Below are 24,845 nucleotides of genomic sequence, written 5' to 3' on the forward strand. Positions count from 1 at the left end.
ACTGTATCTAAAGCTCATTGAGATTTGACTGTTTTTAGAAAATATAGCATCGCTCCACAGAGAATGTAAAGGCAACAGAAAGATAATAGGCTATTGCAGTTGCTAGTGTGGATTATATCATGTATTTATTATATTAAAGCTGAGAGAGATTACATTTAAATAAATACAAACATGTTTTTTTCTGTGTGGTGTGCACTGTATAAAATTTCGATCTCTTCTCATCGCTGACAGTGTTGAATTTTGTATGTGAAAGTTAATTAGTACCCTAGGTGTTTTCACAGATATAGTTACGTTAGGCTGTGATATACGGACATTTGTATGATAACCTAATGAAAAAATGATTGATAGTATGTGATCTTTGAAAGCCATAGGGAAAAAGAAGTGAATTGGGAGGTGGAACAGAATTAGCCATCCTAATACCATTCTCATGGGGAAAAAATTCCAATATAAAAATACCCTTTCCTCACTCTTGACATTGCACAGTGATCCAGTCTGTGAAATGAAGTGGTAGGGATACTCATTCTTGCATTTGAAAATGACAAAACCCCTTTCCTATCTTGGGTGAGTGGATTGACATTCCATGCATTTTAAATTGTGAGCACTATTTTTCAGACCCAAAATTGCATAATTATGATGCAATGAACTTTAAACAGCATTGAAATAGCATTCACAGAGTTTAAAAGGGACAAATTAATGTAAATATATGTACTTAAAAGTCATTTTTCTATGCAACGTTTCTCTGGTACCATTACTTGTTTTTGATACTTGGGAAAAGAAAGAATGTGTTGAACTGTTCATCTGTTGATTGAATCAGATTTTGTAAATGCAAAACAAGAAGATCTTTATCATACTGGCTGATAAACTGCATTGTAGTTAGAGACTTAAGTGCTGTTTACAGGTGGATTGTACTATTTGGGATTACAATTATTAGAAACATTCTTAATAGTGATGTTGTGTGACTAAATGTTTATATTATATTTAGCAAGATTGTCACATGTGTGCAAATTAGCACATTTTGGAATGATTCTGACTGGTTTAATATGGTCACATGTTGTAGGGCAGGCTCCCTTCACATAGAACTAAATAACAATATAGAAAACACAATATTTTGATTTTAAAGACTACATTGCTCCACTCACCTGCACAACTCTGGCCAGGTCTTGCATGGAAGTGAAACATATCATTCATTTAAAACTCTCCCACCAACCATGAAAAAAACAGCATTTATTTCTTGTGTCGGTCAAGGAGAAATTATTTTAGAAAAAGAAACATCATTCATTGTTGTGCTTACGTTTTGGAAATCACACCACTTTGATGCTTCTTTTGCAGTCCAAACAGTCATCTGGGGAGTTCTCATCCATTTCAGATTTGTGACTTCTAGAACCCCCTCAACGCCTTGAAAATATTTAAAACATTGCTAGTCCCTGACACTCCACTGGCACTTAAGTTAGCATGCCCAATTAATGACTCCATCACTTAAAAGTGTCAACAGAAAACAGTGAGGGCTCACTAATGTGAGGTGGACAACTACTAGTGTTTTTACAGGAGAATAGATATTTTATTAAGAAATCAATTTGCAAATAAAGGCTTGCTAATCCTACTCTGTCAGGGAATTCGCTACCTGGACTAAAGGCTAAGGGAATTTCTCCTAACCTAAAACAAACTGAACACCAAACTAAACAACAAAACATTTGAAGGAAATCATAAACAACATAAAAGGATTTAACCAGTATTTGGATGGCCTTCACCTGTCCTGGGTAATTCTCTTCCCCAGGGTTTTTCAAAGTCAGTTTTCCAAATGTACAGGGGAAAGAAAACTCACAAACCAGTTCGTATAAGTTCCAAGTCATTACAAAAGTTCATCAAACTAAAATCCACTGGTAACAATTCTTCAGCTTTCAGTTAAAAAGATCCCCTTCTAAGTTCGGCCAAGAAAATAGCACCAATGTTAATCCTGGATGTTCTCCTTCAAAGATTAATGGCCACAGTTCAAAGATCAGGTTAACAACTTCTTCTTCGACAACTTTACAAGTAAGACCTCTGTAGTTCATTTGGTATAACTGTGGTAATTTCTTTTTGGGTTGTTGCTTTCCTCTTGATGACCAACCTTCTACTACTGTTACTGTGGGAACAATCTCCTTTGTTCCACAGTAGACTACTACTTAGACCAACTTCAACGTGATATCCACTCACAGTTTATGCATCACCACAGTTCAGGTACTTCTGCTACTTCTTCATTTTTTTTGGGGCACATAAATTCAAGACTCTTCGACCTCTACAGGTAGACAAGGCCCTCTTCTTTCCTATACTCAATGAAACGGTAGCCTCTTTGCCTCTTCCTTCTAGCTTCTTGCCACTTAGGTACTTCTTTTTGACTCTTTACGGGCACCCAGCTCCCTTCCCAAGATTTGTTCACACCTTCTTCTTTCCAGTTACTACCCTTAAGCTGTATTGCCACTCTTTCAGCTTCAGGTAATAATGCCACACTTGTATTAGAGGACACTGAAGCTCTAACGACCTTGTAAACCAGATGGATAGTCATGGCTGGTTTTAATATGGAAAGGGTTCACCTCTTGGCTCGGGTAATGCTTGATTTTTATGTATTTATTTATTTATTTACATTTTTAAAGTGCTCACACAGCCCGGGGGCATCGACGCGGTGTTACCGGAGTTGTTTATCTTAGTTGTGTAGTTTTTTGTCTTAGTTGTATATTTATAATGCACTTAAATACCCAGAGGTTTCTAAGCACGGACCCAGGGATCGAACCTGTGTTGCTTTGTGTCGTCTTGCTTCCAAGGTGAGCACGTTGCCGCTGAGCTATCCTCCTGGGATTTAGTCAATGCAACAAGTTCAGGACTTCAAGAATAAATGTTTCAACTACTGCCAGTTTCAGTCTTCAAAGGAAAAGAAGCTTTCGATACACACAATCACACTTTCACATCGATCTTTAGGTTTAAAGAGATACCAGTGATTGTATTTCTTATTCAACAGCACAGAAACGTCTTCCGACTCCTGTAAAGAAATACAATGTGTCACACGTGACCTTCCTTTGATGCTTTATATTCTTGTAACACTTGTGGAAGTTAGAGTAAGGTTTTTGAAGTGGCTTTAACAAGCGTTCCTCTTTTTATGAGAGACATGCAACCACTCTGGCAACAGTATATTGTTCAACAATGGAATTAACAGGTTTTCCTTCTTATGTGAAAACTATTGCTCTCATTAAGAAGAACTTCCACAATGACAAACAGTTTATACTCACTTTAGACCTCACGCAAGTTACTTCTGAGTTGGTTACAGTTACCAGCAAGGCTTCTAAAGTGAACCTAAACGCTGAGCTTCACTCACCGTCTCCAGGAACACTGCAAGTGTGGGCTGCACATTCCTGACTTCTTCGACTGCCTCTACGGCTTCTGGCACTCTTGGGACCCACACCCTTCTGCAGCAAAGGTATCTGGGGTCTGGCCACATTAATTGGGAGTCTCCTTCACTCCTCAGTCAATCAGCTTGCCTTCTGCTACGGGCCTCAGGCTTCATCACGGTCCTAGCTCTGTAATCACAGCTACTATGTGCACATGGGGAAGGCTGCACTCTAAATGCGTCTTCCTCAGCGCAGCCAAGGCAATGCAGGGTGTGAGACGCCATACTGTCTCAGAACTAGCAGGTGAAATCTGCTGTTTCCACGCTGCAGCGTCCTTTCTGTGATCACACTTTCTCATTAATTGACAGCCTTGTGCTCTGCTACTACTGCTTCTACTGCCAGCCTCCCAACTCCTGTTCCAGCTCATTCCTCCTCTCCTGCTGCAACCTGTTATGCCTCACAGGTCTGGCAATTGGTTTCAGGTGTGTGCCATTGACTTCAATTGCCTGACCTTTGCAAAGGCTGTTAGGCTTAATTGCCTGACTACCACATCTTCATGCCTCCTCAGCTCCTTCTTCGTCTCAGTCCCTGTAGGATTCTCTGACATGTAGTTCACTTTATCAATGTAAGGTTTTTCTAAAATACCTTTAAGGGTAGATTTAGTTCATTTAGTAATAGTACCTGAGGGACTGTAAGTTTTAAATGCATTAAAGGAAAATCATTTAGAAAAGACACAATTTCCTCCATTCCTTGTAGTGACCTTTGGCATTGAGGATGACATTTAGGAACCCAAAAAGAGTCCTTCTTTTGGTATAATGTTTTGTGCTGTTATAACTTTATAGTTTACCACTTTAGATTTAATGGGAAGTTTAGACACATTAAATCGACAGTAAGCCATAACCTCTTCCGGTGCTGTGGTAAAAGTCTCCTGTTAGAGGAAACATACTGTGTCTTGTCCCAGGGAATCACCTTGCTTCCCTGCACCTTGTCTCCACCAGGTAACACTCCCGGAGCACACCACCCCTAGGGTTGTGATCAGGAAGCATCTGCCTTTCTCTGACCCTGGGAGGAGACTTTAGGCAGGGTTACAGTGTGGGATCTGCAGGATTCTTCACACAACCCAACCAGCAACATTAGCCTACTATGGGCAGTGGCTCGCCAAATGGGATGCAAGGGAGCATGAATTGTGGTGACGTAACCTTGTATGTAAAGTGAAACGGTGGTCAAATCATATCAGTACCAAATAAAAGGTTGGTGTAGGTGGGATATGAAGCAAAACATGGCAAAAGATGTCAATAGATGGAAAATGCTGTGAAAAGCGGGGACATTTGATGCAATCTGGAAAACTAAGTTCCTAAGCATTTGCTGGGAATAGCTCTTACATTGCACGTAGGATGCCAATACCTGACGAATGTTGTTAGTACCTGGGCACATAGTGGCAAAACATGTCAAAGATGTAAATACTTTGGTAAATTAGGTATTCCCTGGATTCTGTGATTACCCAACCATATGATAGCAAAAGCAGCACATGTTGTGAAACCACAGTGTACATAAGGGTAGTAACTGTCTATGTTCCTGGGCACACCATCACAATGTCTTGCAAATGAAATTAGCGCTTGGTCATATAATGCCAATATCTTGCAAACAGTAGCACACCTACCATATGATGGGAGTCCCTTGGCATATAATGGCGAGCTCTTACACATGGTGTCAGTAGCTATGCTTGTGATAAGAAATGCTGCTAGTATCCATATCTTTGATGGCAATACATGGCAAATAGTGTACCCTGGTATATGATGTAAATAGCTGGCATATATTATGAGACCCTTGATATTTTATGCCAATACCAGGCCAAGGGAGTACTTGGACATTTAAGGAAACATTCATGACAAATTATGTGAATATCTGGGGAATTGATGGCAACCCCTAACAGATTTCTGAGCATCTGTGTATAGGTTTTTAAAATCTCAGAAATGCTGTAGCTGGACATATGATTTAAAAAAAACTGGTATGTGTTTGGGAACCTTGCTATATCATGCCAATACTCTGAAAATTGAGAACATGGGCAAGTGTTGGCAATACCTGGCAACTGTGACAATTAATTCCAACATTTGGAACGCGTAGCTGAGCATATTATGCAAAAATGACATGTACTAGAAGCACCCGGGCATATAATGCGAACAGCAGTCAACCAGTGAGAATAGGATGGCAACAGCTTGCACATGGTGGGCATAGAATGGAAAAATGCCGTTGTGTAAAGACCTGGGAATAGATAACTATAGCTGTCAAATGTGTTGTAAAGTGGTTTTGTATAGTACAACTTCTACCATTTTGGTGGCCTACTGTCACTACATGGTGTGAGTGCCTTGGTGGCAATGGGTGTAAATGCAGTGAGGATCAGGCAATAGGATGGCAAACACTGGTTAGTGATGCGAATGCTTGCCATGTGACGTCTGTACCCGAAGTATATAATGGCAATGTCTGGGGAATGTAGGTAACACTTGGGCATGTAGTGCTAATATCCGGAAAATGGTGTTCGGATAGGATATCAATACTTGGAATCACAGACAAGATTTGTCCTCAGGTAGGTGTTGCCGTCTGTGCAAACACGCGATTGAAACTTCTCGACATATTCTGACCTGGGGCCATATTACAGAAACTCTGCACCATTGCAAGTGCAAAGTTTGCGCGGTATTAGCACTAGGGCAAAGTTTGCCCTATTTTTAAAGAACCTGGGACATATTTAAAAAACATTGCAACGTGACAAGTGCAGTTTGGCATATTAAAAGCACCAGGGCAAAGAATTGCTGTAATCTGGCCCCTGGTGTTCAGTGCTAAGGGCGAGATTGGGATATGGGACTGTATCTCCTCTGAGGCGTGCTGGGAGAAAGACCAATTCTGCAGCCCTGTGTATTGTGCCGAAAGCCTAGTTGTTACTTCTGCAACGAATTACATGTGGTAGGAAGGGCTTGTTTTATTCACTAATTAGCCTGCAACAGTTGTATTGTAATTTAAATATGACGAAATTGTAATATTGCATTTTATTTGTATTAACTTGATTTTATTAATGTGTTTTTTTTGTCATGATGTGTTGTGCTGAAGGTTTTGTATAAAGCCACTATGCACAAATAAAAAAACAAAAACAAAAAAGATTTTCAGTACACAAAAGCAAAACGTTTGGCTTTGTCGGTGCATTTCGATATAGCACAGACCTCGCTGATTTGAGCATCAGAGAGCTTTACAGAGACCATTTACAGTAGCATGAGCATCTCCAACATGAGGCGTAGTGCATAGAATGGTGGGGGTAGTCCAGCTAAGATCACAAAAACCGGAATGTGTGCGAGGTGGCGACTCTGAATTGGAACACTACTATTTTGGTTCACTCTGCAGATGGCTTTAATATCTTGTACACAATTTGAGCAACAGGGAGATAAGGTGTCGATAACTAGAATGTTTTTTTTTTTTATCTATCAGGCCTCATTACATTTGGTGATACTGAAACTACTACTATAGTGCTTAGAATTGTGAGGAATCAGGCATGACTTGGCTCTATATAAAGAGTAGTTATTATCAGTGCAGAAGCTGGTGCTAGAACACAGATCACCAGGTTCCCAGGTGGTCGGGACTTTCCCACAATGCATCATTCTCATTAGCATAGGGACCACAGTTGCTGAGTCCTTGGAGGGATATGGCTTGTGCACTCCTCAATAACTAAACCACCCAGAGCTAGAGGAACCATTATAATAAATAAGTGGAAATAAAGCATTCGTTAGTTATAAGTGCTAGCTTTGATGGCAGATTTTCTCATGAGTTGCGAAGAGGATGATTTTTTCTGATTAGAGGCTGCTCAACAATTGCCTTTTACATCACATTATGCCCTAGAAAAAGAGCGCCTTTCATGTGCAATTCTGTTTGCTTATTGAAATTACACAGGACAGACGGTGATGATTGAGTAGGATGTAAAATGTGGGTTTCATTGCTCGGTTCAGCTGGGGTTTACAGACCCAGACGGCCTCAAATTTCAGAGGCCCCCGCGACTCCATTTTGCTTAGAGACAGCACACTGCAGTCAGTTTTATAAATAAACAAATCGGAATGAAGTCTGGCCCTGCACTTTCACAAGTGTTCGGTAATAGGGGAAGTCAATCATTAGAGACAAAACCGCTGTTCGCCATGTTTGAAACGCAGTGGTACCTGAGCTGCGCCATAATTGGTCACGGCTTGGGTACTCGAGATCGGAAACCAGTAACTGGTCTTTAATGCGCTCATTCTTTCAAACCAGTGGAGTCTTTTTCCATCAAAGAGCTTTCCTCGGCTGCAATTGCCGGCCAGGTTACGTGGGCCTTAGTTGCGCATTCATTTTCTACTGTGACTAGTGTTGCTGGTTTAACAGTGATTTCACAGGGGCCCAAAATTCCCTCAAGGGGCACAGTATATAGATAATGTATATACTGTGCCCTCGAGATACTGGGCCTCATAACTGTACCCTTGTTACCGAACCGGCACAGTACAACTCTGCGGGTGGGCACTGTCCCATCCTCCAGGGTCAGACTTGCTGGGCGGGACGGCACATGCTTGCATAGTTCTCACGGGAGCACCTGCACCGTTTTTAAGGGTGCCAGTGCTCCTGTGTCCCCATTCCCATGGAGTCCTCTGCGACTCCATGGGAATGGGGACTAACAAAATTACTGGTGCCTGACTTCCCGGCCACCGGACTTGGAATAGCCTGGTGGTACCAGGAAGTCAGATGCCGGGAATTCATTACGTGTCCGGTGGCTACCTGTCGGTTTTACGGCGCAGCTACCGCAGGACCAGTAACTGATTGATTGATAGTTTATTTATATAGAGCCTGTACATAATGTGTTTCAAAACGCTTCAAGGCAAGGAAGGAACAAGGGAGAATACAGTGACATTCTTACAGGTCCTTGATACATTAAGAATATGAAAAATATCTATTGTACTTGGCCTGGCGAGCTTTGACAATGATAGGGTGGGGAGGGGGTGGGAAGGAGAATGAGAACAGACAACCTGCTACAGTACTAGGCCTGACAACATTTCTGGTAGTTCCGGAATTTTATAAGAGGGGTGGACAGGGAGTCGGAGAAGAACAAAACAAGCAGCTATGGTACCAGGCCTGATGACATTTCAGATAGTGCTGGAGGGTGAGATGGAGGAAAAAACAAGTGAGGCAGGGGGGAGGAGACAAACAAGCTGCTATCATACAGGTCGGTGACATTACTGATAGAGTAAGAGATTTGAACAATGATAAGGGGGAGTGGGAAGAAGAATGGAAACAGACAAGCGGCTACCGTACTAGGCCTTACAACATTTCTGGTAGTGCAAGAAATTTACAAGAGGTGAGGGGGGGGGGGGGGACAGGGCATAGGAGAAGAACAACACAAGTAGCAATCGTACTAGGCTTGACAACATTTCAGATAGTGTTGGAGGGGGAGAAGAAGGAAAAAAAAGTGAGGGAGAGACAAACAAGCTGCTATCATACATATCAGGTGACATTTCCGATAGAGTGAGTGCTAAATGATATAGTGAGGGGAGGGAGGGAGAGGAGAGAGGAGGGGGCAGCAAGAAGGATTAAAATAAGCAGAGTGTCACAAGCAAACAACGGGGGTGGTGAAACACAACAGGCAGGCATACAGACATCTAAGCAAACAAGGGAGGCAAGATACAACAGTCAAGCATAGAGGCAACCAGGGTGGGGTAGCGAAAAGGAGAGAAAGAGAGGTAGGCATATGCAATAAAGATGATTGCAACTAAGATAAATGCATGAAAACATAACCACAATTTGAAACTAAGCTAGAGGCATGAAAACACAGCCAAATTTGAAACTAAACTAGAGGCATGAGAACACAGTCAAATTTGGAACTAGCCTAGATGCATGAAAACACAGCCAAATTTGAAACTAAGCTAGATGCATGAAACCACGGCCAAATTGAATAGCAGAAGCTAGTAGTTGTGTGAACACACAGTGTAATCACAAGTGCAAACATGGGGGACAAGCAGGGAAGGAAGCAGAGGCAAAAGAGAGTAGAAGTGTGTCCAGAGTAGGGAATGTACCCATAGTTGTGGAGGAGTAATAATGGAAGTCCAGAATTCACAGTAGAGTGAGGTCACAGCATCAAGGAGGTTCGAGTGCAGGAGTGACAAGAAAATACCTCAAATAGTGTTCTGGTAGCGGACAGGGAGCAGGCAGGGGCCCTCGTCATGGGCCCTAGTTTCTGGTGCCGGCTCCCAGAGACCCTGATTGGGCTAAGTAGGAAGTCAGTGCAAATCACAGGACCCAGGCTGCAAGCACACAAAGAGGCCACTAGATGGTAAAATGGGGGCAGCCATCTTTGAAGTAGGCAGGATCCAAACAATCAAGTAGAGAAAGAAATCACCATGGCACTGTGCACAAAGAATTCTTCAAATCTGCAGGTGCGAATGTAAAATTAGCATGGTGGAGGGCAGTGAAAGCATCAAGAAAGAATTCTGCTTTCAAACTGGTCATGTCACACACCAGAATGAAAATGTGCTCGATTTTAAACACACATTATAAGAAAGTACAGGCAAAGGTGGAGAAGTGAAGAATTAAAACTTGCATGCCTACTTTCATTGTGGAGCTGGAGGCCAGCACCCAGCACAGCAGCGTTGATGGAGAGAAGTGAGGGAGGGAAGCCACCTCACCCTCGTCGAGGGCCGTAGCTGCTGCAGGCCCACTGTCTCAATATCAGGCTTTGCTTACCTACCCGACGAAGGATTAATATCAAAATATTTAGTAGTATCGTAGGATGATGCACCTGTCTTTTATTAGAATTGTGAAATGCTTTGAGGACCCAGAAGCCTATTATGATAGAATATATGATTTTTAAAAGAAAGTTTCGAATAAATGAAATGCATATCTTTTAGCAGGTAATTCACTTATTTTTTAAGATATTTGGCCCTCATCACGAGTTTGCTGGTAAACGGCAAACTCACCTTACCTTTAACGGTGTCCGATATCCCAGTGTTACTGGGATATAAAGGGTGCCAGCAACAGCGTTAAGTTCCCATTTCATGGATCCCCATAGGACTCCATGGGATGGGAACTATTGAATTACTTGCACAGTTCTTAACGGTGCCGGTGATTCAGCCATATCACTGCCGGTAGGGGCCTGAACTCACATCAGTCAGGCCTGCCGGTAGTTCACTGTCCTTACCAGCAGATTCGGAATGAGCAGACCTGGTAAAAATGTCTGAGCCAGTACTACCAGCATGTATTCCGGCATTTTGACCGGACTGTCTCATCCACAATAAGGGCCATATTATGAGTGCTTTTGATTTTGGCGTGTGAGCTTCACTTCCACTGTTCCATTCTGTGCCACTTTTCACTGGGATCTTCAGGAACATGTATTCATTATAGAGAGCACAAGCGAGAAAGAGACAAGAAACAGGAGAGGCATGTCTGAACAGGAAGAAAACTGCTGTCCTTCCTACTTCCTTCTTCAAGGTGCTTCTAATTCCCCTTCCAAACCATATTCCTTTTCACGGTCGCCCTTTACCTCTCTTCCATCATCTCCCAGTATCCATCCCCTTATGAAGCCTCCTCCCCTACTTTGTGCTGCTTACCCTAAAACACTTTGAAGAGGTCCTACGGCACTATTTGTCCTGGGGGGATAGCTCAGGGGCAACGTGCTCACCATGGAAGCAAGACGACATGGAGCAACACAGGTTCGATCCCCGCTTAGAAACCTCTGGGTATTAAGTGCGTTACAAATAACCTATCATATAAATAACCTATCATATCATATAGAGACCTATATCATTAAAAACGAACTGCAATAAAGCGAAGGAGGTTTCTTGGTTGACCAGCTCTTTGCTCACTTCCCAGAGAATACAGTCTATATCCATGTCAATCAGGACACTGTAGGCGCCCGTTACATAGCCATGAGGGCTGAAATGGCAGTGGTGGGTAGAGCTGGGCTCCAAAATCCACAGAACACTACATACCAGTCATGTTTTCAGAAAGAATTTGTACAAATAATGTCCATGTAAACGCATTATAGTCATATTTATTGTGAACATGTTAAAAACATGTTTGGATTTTGCTATTAGGTGGGATAGCCCTAGTGGGGTGTGTAATTTTGTAAACTGGTCTAGTGCACTGAATGTTTCATTTCCTATTATAGAAGTGATAGCAAAGTGGTTGATTTATTATTTAATTAAGTATGAGACCTAACAAATAAAATGTGCGTTGTTTATTTTCGTCATAATTGACAAAACATTTCAATATCTCAAGTTAATTAAACATTCACAATTAATAAAAACAGTACGTCTCTATGATAGAAACAATTATAGCTATATTTAGATAAAAACATATCACCATCTCTGCCAGGCTTTGGACTCGCCAATGTCACACAGGGAATGATGTCGGCTAGCACAGATCCCCTCATCTGCCAAATACTCCCAAGGGAATCATGAGGTGCCTAGGAAGGCAAGTGGGCCACGACCTTCTGGGAAGGAGAGGAGGGGGTGTCCTTCCCTTACCCACGAGGCATAGAGTCAGGAAGGGCTGGGACAGCTTACATTGCTGGGGAACGGCAGTGAGGATGAATAAAAGATGAAGAGCAATCAGTACCCTTACTTCTCCAGAGCCCTCCCAGTTGTCCCTGGTGCTCAGGCTCCCCCAAAGATCACCAAATTTACCATGTTGGGTGGTCCCATGGTGGGGCCAGCAATAGACGGGAAACTTTGGCAATGAGCAGGCAGGACTTGACAGACGACATGAAGACTTGCTTGTAGATATCAACAGGCATGATTCACAAAGATGGACATGGGTGTGTACCAGAGGACCTCTGCCAAAAGGTAATCCCAATAAAGAAAAAGTAATCCAAAAGAGGAGCATAAACTAAGCAAGAAGTTACACTGATTTATTAGACCCACACAGCTGGGAACTATGCTTTAGGCAGCCACATAGAACTGATCTGAATTAAATGAGCTTGACGCTGCCCAATGCGACTGAGGCCCCGATTCTCATCAAGGTGTTAAGTACCGAAAAGGACGTTAAAAGGGTTAACAACCTTTTCGGTACTTAAGACCTATTCTAAAGGTGGCACATTCTTCCGAAGTTGGAAGGAATGCACCACTTTCAGAATACATGTGGTGGTTGCTAGGATGGGTTGGAAACCAACCTAGCAGCCGCCACATTTGTAAACTGGCTTTTTGGAAGCCTATTCTTGTGGCACTCCTCCAGTTTAATATGTTCGCTAAACTAGCGCACATATAGGGTACCCTTTTGGTGCTGTTAGACTGGAGGAGTGCCACAAGAAGCCTTGTTTGGTGTAAATGGAAGTGTCCATATTCACCCGTGTTGTATATGGACACTTTCATGTACACCAAAGCAAGCAGCTTCAACGTTGCTGCTACGTTGAAGCTGCTCGCTTTGGTGTACATGAAAGTGTTGATATATTACACCCACGGGTGTATATGAACACTTTCATTTACACTAAAGCGAGCAGCTTCAACGTTGCAGGATGCAACGTTGAAGCTGCTCGCTTTAAATGAAAGTGTTCATATACACCACATGGGTGTATATGAACACTTTCCTATACACCAAAGTAAGCAGCTTCAACATCCTGCAATGTTGAAGCTGCTCACTTTGGTGTATCAGCAGCATTTTCGTTAAATAACGATTCCCTCGTTATTTAACAAAAATGCTGCCGAGATTCTGCAATCTGCCTGTTTCCATTAGAAACAGGCGGATTACAGCGAAAGCACTGTCGTGCTTTGCGAAGACGCCCAGGCCCATATGAGAATAGCAGTGGTGCCTGGGCGTCAAGAAATGGCACAGTGAGTTGTGCTATTTAGCACGCTCACTGCACCAAGATGAGAATCGGCCCCTGAATCTTTTATACATAAAATGCAAAATGAACATACAACATTTAAGTTATATTTTTGGGATGTGCGACCAGAGCTGTTTGGTGGAACTACGTCAGACCCCTATATTAAGTTATAACATACTTGACCCTTATTGGCTAAGACATTTCTTGGAACAGAATACACATTAACACCCCTCGTGACTTCACAACCCTTCCCGCACCACCCCACAATTACCTGATTGTACTGATAAGTCAGAAACACTTGCTGGCCATTGGTTATCACTATTCAATATACAGCTGGATACACTGCTGTGTATTGATTGGACATAGCATCTTGGGATGGCTAGGGGTGAGACATTCTCACTGAGTCCGACCAATGATGTGCCCCGTGGACATCAGTGAGGACAATTTACAATGTTGCACCCAAGGGACACCAGAACCTCTCCCCTCTAATTGGCTGCCTGTCGCGTGCCCCACACCACCTGCCCGTTGCTCTGAGCCCCCATCTCCCTTCTCACACCTTACTGCCAAATATACTCTGTAAAACTGTACCACACCGTGGCTGGATTTTAATTAACTGTATTGGATTTCTATTTCTCTGCCAATTGTCTTCAGACACCCAGGAACTTAGCTTTCTGGCCTCTGAAGTATGTCCTAAAGCAATTTCGATGAGACTGCATTCTCCTGGGAAACTTCAGTCTTGCGCAGTGTTTATGCTGAACATTCAAGAAATGTCCACCGCTGTTCTCTACTATTAATTTAACACTTTTCTCTACCCCATCCTTTATATACCCATCACCACCTCCTATGTTTGTTCATGAGATTTTTCAAGAAAAATAATTTTGTCCAAAAACCCATTGAAAACTTGACTGTCAGTAAATGAATGTTGAACAGCTTTAGAAATGCACTTCTTGTCGTTTTATATGGGAATTGACCGAGGTATGAGGCCAGCTAATTCCCTGCAACAAACATTTTTACATAGTCAGCAGCACAGTGCTTGCCACATACATCTATGTTGTTATATTGCAAATCCAGTGCTGCCATATGCTCTTTTTTATTATACTTTTAAATTCAAAGTATACATTCAGAAATAGTGGACATGCTTTAATTGAGTTAAATGTGAGTATTTAATTTGAATTTGTTAAATGTATGTTATGGTTAAGTTGCACTAATAAAAACCTATGAAATTTAGTGAACACATATTGTTAAAGGGACATTATGGTTACAAGTAAAACTGAAAAACCCCAGAAATTTGTCAGTTATGGTAAGCTAAGCAACCATAACTTTCACAACCAATGTGCACTGCTAAGACTAACACCCAGGACATCAAAGAAGACATTCATAGGTTTTTATTAGTGCAACTTAACCACAATGTCCCTTTCACAAAGTGTTTTCACTTAATTTCATAGCTTTTAAATAGTGCTTCCTTAATTTTCTAGAAGTTCCTTATATTCAATGTAGCAGCTCTGGAATCTGCTGACAATAAGAAGGTCGGCGGACAGAAGATAGCATTCACAAAGTTCAGACACACCGGGGTGAACAGAAAACGTTCTACACTTCAACCAACAAACACATATACATAAAATAACATTACTTATATTTACTACTTTTTGTACAAATCATGATTTCAAAATGATTTCAAAATGGACAAATTATTTTTTCATTTATCAAACAATATAATGGAATGAACCAAGCACAAACCACAACTGTACACCTCATATTGTCACCTCAATTTGTTTCTTTTTTTACTAAACATTGTTTAAGTCAAAACTATTATCCACAAGAGAAAACGCTCCACATGTCAAGAACAGGTAGGAACATTTCCACGATGGCTCCCTACATTTACTGAAATTGTAGAACAATGTTTAGAAGAAAAAAAAAACTAATTTAGGAGAACATACTCTCACTACCATTACATGATCAGTATTGAGGATCATCACAAAGTGAACCACAAGTTTACTAGAACTAGAGAAGACAAAGATAACCCTCCCCCTACTTTACCATGACACAGCAGTCAGGTAAAAGAACGTCAAAACTTTTCCAAAGATACTGAAATTAAGTTACAATTAAGACAAGGCAATATTTCTTTTAAAACAGAAAGTTACATATATGATCTTATTTGTTTATTTTTGTAGAATTGAGTCCCTGAAGAAGGTCTAAAGACTGAAATGCATTGGACAAACTATGGCCCATATGTGTCTTTGAAAATAAAGAACTTATTTTGGATAATGCTAGAGTCATCAAGAAGATTCAATATAAGAAATGTTTGATGAACTGAAATCTATTGTTAGAATATATTAACTGAATTGATAGAAATATTTTGTGTTGAAGTACACATGAGGTCCTTCCAACTTCTTAGGACATCAAACCTAGGATCCATCTGTGCACTAGTATTGCCACACCTCACTGTGCATGTGAGGCTTGTTGGCAACAGGACCACAGACTTACTTTAGATCACTTAAAAAAATAACAAATACGCATTTATTAATCACACAACATCGCACTAATTGACATACTCCTTTTTTTGCACAAACAAGTGGATGGCAACCACAAAGCAGAGAAATTTAAATATGTCATACGATGATATTGCAAGCTTGACAGACAGAAAAGCTGAAACCCTGGGTTTCAGCACGGAAGAAGTAGATGCAATCTTAAACATGATCAGAGACACAAGTTTACCAAACACCACCAAAGAGCTGAACACTAAGATTAAAAACCCAGAACTTGTGATACGAAAAGAGATCAATAGGAAACTCCATGTGATAACTCTCACCAAATACTATCGCACACAACGTATACCAAGATGATTACGTATTTCCCTACGTCCCACACTATGAAATAAAAGTCAAGAAATTGTTCATAAATGAAAACTAATACTAAACAAATGCTACCTAGGCCTAATATGGTTAACAGTCCAAGAACTGTCACAGGAGCTAGAATGTCTAACTAAAGAAATCTCCAAAATAAAATTAGAATTGACCAATGCCCTATTAGCTACTCAACTAGAGACAATCCTAGAAGATATATTGTACTGATAAAAAAAAAGATTATGCAAATTCAAAAGAGATACTTACGATTATTTGAATTATGTAGTATACACTTGGATGGATAGATACAAACATATTCCAACCAATTGAAATAACGCAAATAAAATCTCCTCCGATCCAAGCAGTACAGATTCAGAGTCAACTGGACCAAGCAAAATAGAGCAGGTACAGCTGAACCTAGCAGAGAACACACCAATATAGAGTGAACTAGCAACACTGCAGCACTTTGTTTAGGAGGGAAAGAAGAGGCAAAGGTCTTGGAGGGGACACAGAAAGAAATCAATCCCAACCAGCAAATGACAATACCTCGGTCATCAACCTCTCCAGAAAAAAAAAATAAAAAGATACTAAACTCAATTTATTACAGAAAGGTCTCAACTTTGTACCCACTTACAGTTCCAATTGCTTCGATAGCAAAGTCGACCTATTTAAATTCACCATGAAACTAAAACTGTAAGCGTTTTTCACTCAAACAGACATGAACAACTTGAATGTGTTATGACTTTTAAACAAAACTTCACTGTATCACAATCAGAGAGACCCCGTGTGAGGATCACATAGAAACAAAAAGGTCTCACCTGGGGAATGGAGCAAGGATTGATGAGGATTAGAAGACAACGAATATCCAGGTGGAGATTGATGTCTCTTTTGATATTCTGATGACAATTAGAATTCCCCCCGAGAAACTCCCAGTGAACCGGCACAAAGGCCAGGGCAGAGGAAGGTTCCCAGGGAAACCCTCTTGGCGAATAAAACCCTGTGGAGCTGCTAGGGAACGTAGACTCCTTGAGTCCCGTGGATGTAGATTACGCTATCCCGGGAGTTTTGAAGATGACTGGTTGTGTCTTTAGAGGATCTGGGCCACAGCAGTAATGCCCCGCCGGCTGATGAAAGATAGAGAGACAGAGTGATTAGTCTTAAGATTGCCTAGAAATGAGATGAACTACCCCTGAAGCAGGAATCTTACCAAAGGATCAGTTGGTAAACGGTCTTGAGATGAGAATAGTAGAAGACCAGGGATGAACTAAGGGACTGGGCACACTAGACAAAGAAGAGCAAGGCACAATAATGGTAGACAATCAAATGAAATGGAAACTAGGAACCACATATAATCAAGGAGAAGAACTGAAGGCAATCTTACCGAGAATGACCAGAAACCCTCTCCATAATTAGAGATAACGGATGTCCAGAAGGAAGGAAGGCAAAGGGTGATGGATCTGTGTATGAATAAACACTAAACTAAGAATCCACAGGTAAAGAAACCAAAAACCCCACTCAGAGCTCCAAATTAAGCAGATGCCTACCACTAGGGAACAAAACCGGTCGGAGACGGCTGCAGGAAACAAATTCTTCAAAGGTGAGTAGCTTAGAAAAACTCAGAGGACCCACGGGACTGAAAAGCATCGAGACGTCCTAAAACAACAAACACAATTCAACAACAAAGTTCTGTAAGGATCAAAGGGGCAAAGTCACAATTGTTAGATATGAACTTAAGGCAAGTCTGAAGAGAGGGAGTAAGAGATTCCCTAACACGAACTCACGTAGCGTTCGCCAGCTCCTTGGAGAGTAGCAACGCGTTCTTGTCCGGGATGTGCCGGTTGATAAGCCGTCGGCGTTCTATCCCGGAAACATCGCAAAGCATGATGGGGCGCAACGACTAGACCATTACACACACTGTAGCGGTCCGCGAGGCCCGCCATGTTAGAGTCAGGCATGTCAGCGCAAACCGCCATGTTGAAGACAGGCATCGCACTGTGGGCAAAACGAATAGTCGTGACAGTATGCCCCCCTTAGGGTTGGCACCTCCTGGCTTGCCTGGATGTCTTGTATGAAATCTTTTAATCAGCCGAGGAGCGTGGATGGCAGATACTGGTTCCCAGATACGATCAGCGGGAGTGTACCCCTTCCAAACGATTAAGTACTGAAGACGACCCCGGTGATATCGGGAGTCGCAAATTTCTTTGACTTCAAATTCTGGCCCTGAATCGGAGATTATGGGCGCAGGACATTCTGTAACCGTGGGATGGAATGTACTGCGATTATCGGGCTTCAATTGAGACACATGAAATACTGGGTGTATTCTCGACCAGGAATTAGGTAAACCGAGTTTGAAAGCCGCGGATCCTATGGCGGCAATTACCCGGAAGGGACCAAAATATCGAGGAGAGAGTTTAGACGGAACAAGATGTCTAGGTAGAAACTTTGAAGAAAGCCATACCCAATCTCCGGGTTTGATGACAGGTGCTGGTGTACGATGACGATCAGCGAAGTGTTTTCTCCTGTCCTGGGAATGTCGTAGAGCGATAACCGCGGAGCGGTGTCCTTGACGGATTTGTTCCGTCAGTTTATTTAGGTCTGGGAATTTAGTGTCAGACCTCTTCATAGTGGAAAAAGATGTTGGACTGAACCCAAAAGTGCACTGAAAAGGAGAAGTATGAATGGCCGAATGATAAGAGTTATTATACGCAAACTCAGCTAGGGGTAGAAGGTCCTTCCAATCGTCCTGAGCCGCCGAGATGTAACTTCTGAGGTATCCTTCTAGTGTTTGATTTAGCCTTTCTGTTTGACCATTAGATTGGGGATGGTAACCAGAACTAAGAGCCCTGGATACTCCCAGAAATCGACAAACTAGTTTCCAATATTGGGACGTGTACTGTGGACCTCTGTCTGAAATGATTGTTTCAGGTAAGCCATGAAGGGTAAAAACATGTTTGACGAAAATCCGTGCCATTTGAGATGCAGAGGGTATCCCAACCAAAGGGACAAAATGTGCCAATTTTGTCAAGGTGTCAATTGTGACCATAATAGTAGAATAGCCCTGAGATTGGGGCAGATCTACAATGAAGTCCGTGGATATTATTTGCCATGGACGGGAAGGCAAGGGCATTCTGACCAGTTCTCCCAATGGTGCTTGTCTACGTATTTTATTTTGTAAACACGTGGGACATGAACTCACATATTCCTTGGTGTCTCTTCGAACATCAGGCCACCAAAAGAAACGTGAAACAAGATCCAACGTGGAGGTGAAGCCTCGATGTCCTACTATCTTGGATTTATGGCACATATCCAAAACCTCCTTCTGAAGAGGACGAGTCGGAATGTATGCCCTTTGTCCCATGAAATAACAACCATCTTCCTCTACCAGAATTGATCGATTAGATAATGAAAGTGACTTCTTCGCAATGGAATCAGATTGAGCTCTAAGGCGAGACAGAAAATCTGAAGCTGACACCAATCCCATGGTTAGTGGTGGAAATATAGGTTCTGATCTGAAAGGATTGTCAATAGGATGATCTTTGCGAGACAGAGCATCTGCTCTTAGATTCTCCCTTCCAGGAATAAATGAAAACGTAATCTTGAAGGGAGAAAAAAAATGGGCCCATCTTGCCTGACGGCTGTTACAAGTTTGAGCATATTGAAGAATTCGAAGATTATGATGGTCTGTCCTTACTTCGACCGGGAATTTGGCTCCTAAAAGTAAATGCCGCCATTCCTCAAAGGCACGCTTGATGGCGAGAAGTTCCTTCTCCAGGACTGTGTAGTTGATCTCAGAGGGCAAAAGAGTCTTGGAAAGAAATGCAACAGGCCTTTCCTGATCAAGGTCGTCCGGTTGAAGTAGGACGGCGCCTAGAGCATGTTGGGAAGCATCAGTCTCCACGATGAATCTTCGGTTCTGATTTGGCGTTAGAAGAATCGGTGCTGATGTAAATAACTTCTTAAGTCTGTCAAAGGCTTGACCAGTAGCTGATGACCAGACAAACATGACTCCTTTCTTAAGAAGATTGGTAAGTGGCTGAGTAAGTTTTGAGAATTCAGGTATGAATCTCCGATAGAAATTCTCGAATCCTATAAAGCGTTGAATCTCTTTCACAGAGGTGGGTTTAGGCCAGTCTCGTACAGCCGAGACCTTCTCTGGGTCCATTGCTATCCCCTTGGCGGATAAAACGTAACCCAAGTAAGTAACTTTGGATTGATGAAATGTACACTTCTCGGGGTTGCAGAACAAATGATTTTGTTGTAGACGTCGAAGCACCTCTTGAACATGTGGTATGTGGTCTTGTATGGAGGAGGAAAAAATCAAAATGTCATCTAAGTACACCACCATACTGTGTAAGAGAAGGTCAGAAAAAAGATGGTCCATAAAGCGTTGGAATATAGCAGGGGCGTTAGATAGCCCAAATGGCATGACCCTGTACTGATAATGCCCAAACGGCATTCTAAAAGCCGTCTTCCATTCGTCCCCGGACTTTATCCGTATCAGGTGGTATGCTCCTTTTAAGTCCAACTTAGTATATATAGTAGCTCCTTTTACTGCTTCTAGAATGTCAGGGATAAGTGGCATGGGGTATTTGTCGGGCACAGTGATCTTGTTCAAACCGCGGAAGTCTATACAGGGACGTAATGCCTTAGAATTCTTCTTGGCTACAAAGAACAAAGAGGCGGCAGCTGGGGATGTAGATTCTGTTATCAGCCCGTTCATCAAATTGGAGCGAAGATATTCACGCAGCACCTCTTTTTCTATGTTGGACAGAATATACATACGTCCAAAGGGAAGCGGTTGATCAGGTATCAAATCGATAGCACAGTCGTCTCTCCTGTGGGGAGGCAACTGGTTAAACTCAGAGGACGAAAATACGTCCTGAAACCTCTCGTAAACTTCAGGGAGGCCCGCGATCTGATTGAGAGAATGTACCCCTTTAGTATTATTTGAGGAAGGAGACGATTCTATGGCGACCCTTTGGTGACTTCCTAGGCAGTGTGTTAAACAAAACTCTGAACCAAGAAAGAAGGACCCAGCGGTCCAGTTGATAAACGGATTATGTTTCCTGAGCCAAGGTATCCCTAAGATTACCGGATGGTGAGCTGCTCGTATTATATCTAGAGTCAGAATCTCCTGATGGGTAGAAATGGACATCCGGATTTCTGCGGTCTGATCTTTGATGGGACCCGAGATCAGAGGGCTTCCATCCACACTTTCGACAGGAATCGGTTCCTCCTTAGAGGAACGTGGAATCTTTAAAGAAGCAGCCCAGTGGTCGTCCACGAAATTACCCGCAGCCCCACTATCAATTAGGGCCGGAACATCTTGTAAGATGAGACTTCCTATGGTGAAGGAAACCTTTAATACCAACATATTGGTGGTTAAAAGGTTGGTGCAATAAAAAGAATGTGAAGTATGTGAGGAACCTTGATCAGACCTAGGTTCCCGGATCGTGGTTCCTCTTACGACCGGGCGTTGGCGTTTCCCGACCGCCGAACTGGAGCAATAGGACATTCTTGGACAGAGTGGGAGTTGGCGCCACAGTACATACACAGTCCCAGGCTTCGTCTATGATTTCTCTCCTCGGGACTCAAAGGTCCTCGAGATGCAGATCCCAGTTGCATAGGTTCATCCATTGGCGGAGGTTTAGAGGTTGAAGGGCCAAAGGATGTTCTTGTGATCCTACCCTTCCTCCTTTCAGCCATCCTCTCCTTCATACGATAGTCGATCTGCATCACTAGGGCGATAAACTCTGTGAGAGTGGTGGGACGTGGAACTCTGGAGACCTCATCCTTGAGATCTTCTGATAAACCCCTCCTAAATATTGTGACCTGCGCATCATCCGACCATGTGGTCTCACTGGCCATTTGTTTAAATTTTGTGATATATGCCAGTATGTCTAGATTGCCCAGCTTGAGATCCAAGAGATGTTCTTGTGAAGCAACCTTAATCTCCTGTCGCCCAAACATAGTACGAATGCTATTGCAGAAGGCTGTGTAGGAGTCTAATAATGGGTTGTTATTGGTAACTAAAGGAGTAACCCAAGCTAATGCGGGTCCTACCATCTGAGATACCATGTAGCCAACCCGATCCCGGTCCGTATGAAAAAAATTTGCTTTAAATGCGAATTGCACAGCACATGCCTCAAGAAACTCCTTCACCCTATGTGGGTTCCCATCAAATTGCCCACCCGGAAGAGGTCCGGGAGGGACCTCGGAACAATGGGGAATGCGAGATAAATTAGCTTGTTGTGCAATCTGTTGAGACGCATGCTGCTGCTGCTGTCTCAAGGAGGTGTTGTCTTGTTTCAATTGCTGAACTTCATTAGTTAGGGATTGCACTGCAGCCATCAATTGTTGAATCTGTTGCTGCTGTGGATCCATCCTAGCCTTATAGTCAAAATGTATTCCCCACCAGGGGCAACTGAAAGCGAAACAGAGACTCTTCTTCTTTTGGGCGTTGCTAACTGTTATGACTTTTAAACAAAACTTCACTGTATCACAATCGGAGAGACCCCGTGTGAGGATCACATAGAAACAAAAAGGTCTCACCTGGGGAATGGAGCAAGGATTGATGAGGATTAGAAGACAACAAATATCCAGGTGGAGATTGATGTCTCTTTTGATATTCTGATGACAATTAGAATTCCCCCCGAGAAACTCCCAGTGAACCGGCACAAAGGCCAGGGCAGAGGAAGGTTCCCAGGGAAACCCTCTTGGGGAATAAAACCCTGTGGAGCTGCTAGGGAACGTAGACTCCTTGAGTCCCGTGGATGTAGATTACGCTATCCCGGGAGTTTTGAAGATGACTGGTTGTGTCTTTAGAGGATCTGGGCCACAGCAGTAATGCCCGGCCGGCTGATGAAAGATAGAGAGACAGAGTGATTAGTCTTAAGATTGCCTAGAAATGAGATGAACTACCCCTGAAGCAGGAATCTTACCAAAGGATCAGTTGGTAAACGGTCTTGAGATGAGAATAGTAGAAGACCAGGGATGAACTAAGGGACTGGGCACACTAGACAAAGAAGAGCAAGGCACAATAATGGTAGACAATCAAATGAAATGGAAACTAGGAACCACATATAATCAAGGAGAAGAACTGAAGGCAATCTTACCGAGAATGACCAGAAACCCTCTCCATAATTAGAGATAACGGATGTCCAGAAGGAAGGAAGGCAAAGGGTGATGGATCTGTGTATGAATAAACACTAAACTAAGAATCCACAGGTAAAGAAACCAAAAACCCCACTCAGAGCTCCAAATTAAGCAGATGCCTACCACTAGGGAACAAAACCGGTCGGAGACGGCTGCAGGAAACAAATTCTTCAAAGGTGAGTAGCTTAGAAAAACTCAGAGGACCCACGGGACTGAAAAGCATCGAGACGTCCTAAAACAACAAACACAATTCAACAACAAAGTTCTGTAAGGATCAAAGGGGCAAAGTCACAATTGTTAGATATGAACTTAAGGCAAGTCTGAAGAGAGGGAGTAAGAGATTCCCTAACACAAACTCACGTAGCGTTCGCCAGCTCCTTGGAGAGTAGCAACGCGTTCTTGTCCGGGATGTGCCGGTTGATAAGCCGTCGGTGTTCTATCCCGGAAACATCGCAAAGCATGATGGGGCGCAACGACTAGACCGTTACACACACTGTAGCGGTCCGCGAGGCCCGCCATGTTAGAGTCAGGCATGTCAGCGCAAACCGCCATGTTGAAGTCAGGCATCGCACTGTGGGCAAAACGAATAGTCGTGACAGAATGAGTCACCAGAGGAACTAGAATTTTTTTTTTTAATTTTATTGGTTTGTAATTAAACCTTTAAAATACATAAATGTTACAAAACAGACAAACAACATTCATCTATTTCCCTTTCCCTCATTGATCTACAGAAGTATAGTTTCCCACTGTCCCAGGAGAGATGTAACACATCCTCAGCCGTTATTTATGGCTACATTAGGGGTCAGCAATCGATCTTCAAGGATGTGTTACAGGCAAGACTAGTTTCATATCCCTTCCATTAAACATTTGTTGCCACCAATCTTCAGCGTCAACTAGAATTTACAGAGTTTAGACCCCAGAGCACATTCATACCACCGTCACCCTATCTCATCATAGACTTGTTCCACAGAATGGTCATTGAAGACCACATAAACTACCATATCATTACCCAAAATGCAGTGACTTCAGCTGAAAAGAATCAGAAATTGTTAAATCTCTATTCAGTGATACATCTCTTACTTTCAAATCTGCAGACAAAGGCTGAGGTTTAGTGATAATGAACACTGAGGACTACAAAATAGAATGCATGAACCAATTACAAGACAGAAACATCTATTTTCCCATAGACATGGACCCTACGAACCAGATCAGGGAGAGTCTAGAAAGTATACTAACCAAAGCCGAAGACAGAGACTGGATCTCTGATAGAACTAGAAACTATCTTACATCATTACACATCAGAACAACAATCTTTTACACACTTCCCAAAATCCACAAAAGCAATACAGAACCACCAGGACCCCCTATAGTGTCTGCCAACAACAGTATTTTACAACCACTGAGAACAAACTTAGACTTATATTTGCAACCATCATTCAACAGACAGAAACCTACATTAAGGACACCACACACTTCCTCAATATTTTAGGAGCCCCATATAAACAAAACAATGATATACTGTTTACAGCAGATGTACGCAGCCTGTACACCTCCGTTCCACACAATCTTGACCAAGAAGCAGTCAAATGGCTTTTATTGAACAATGAGAATTTGACAGCCTCCAAAGAATTCCTAATGACATAACTAGAGTTTATAGCACCAAATTCATATTTT

This window comes from Ambystoma mexicanum, chromosome 11 (assembly GCF_040938575.1).
Source record: "Ambystoma mexicanum isolate Mex_15411 chromosome 11, UKY_AmexF1_1, whole genome shotgun sequence".
NCBI lineage: Eukaryota > Metazoa > Chordata > Amphibia > Caudata > Ambystomatidae > Ambystoma > Ambystoma mexicanum.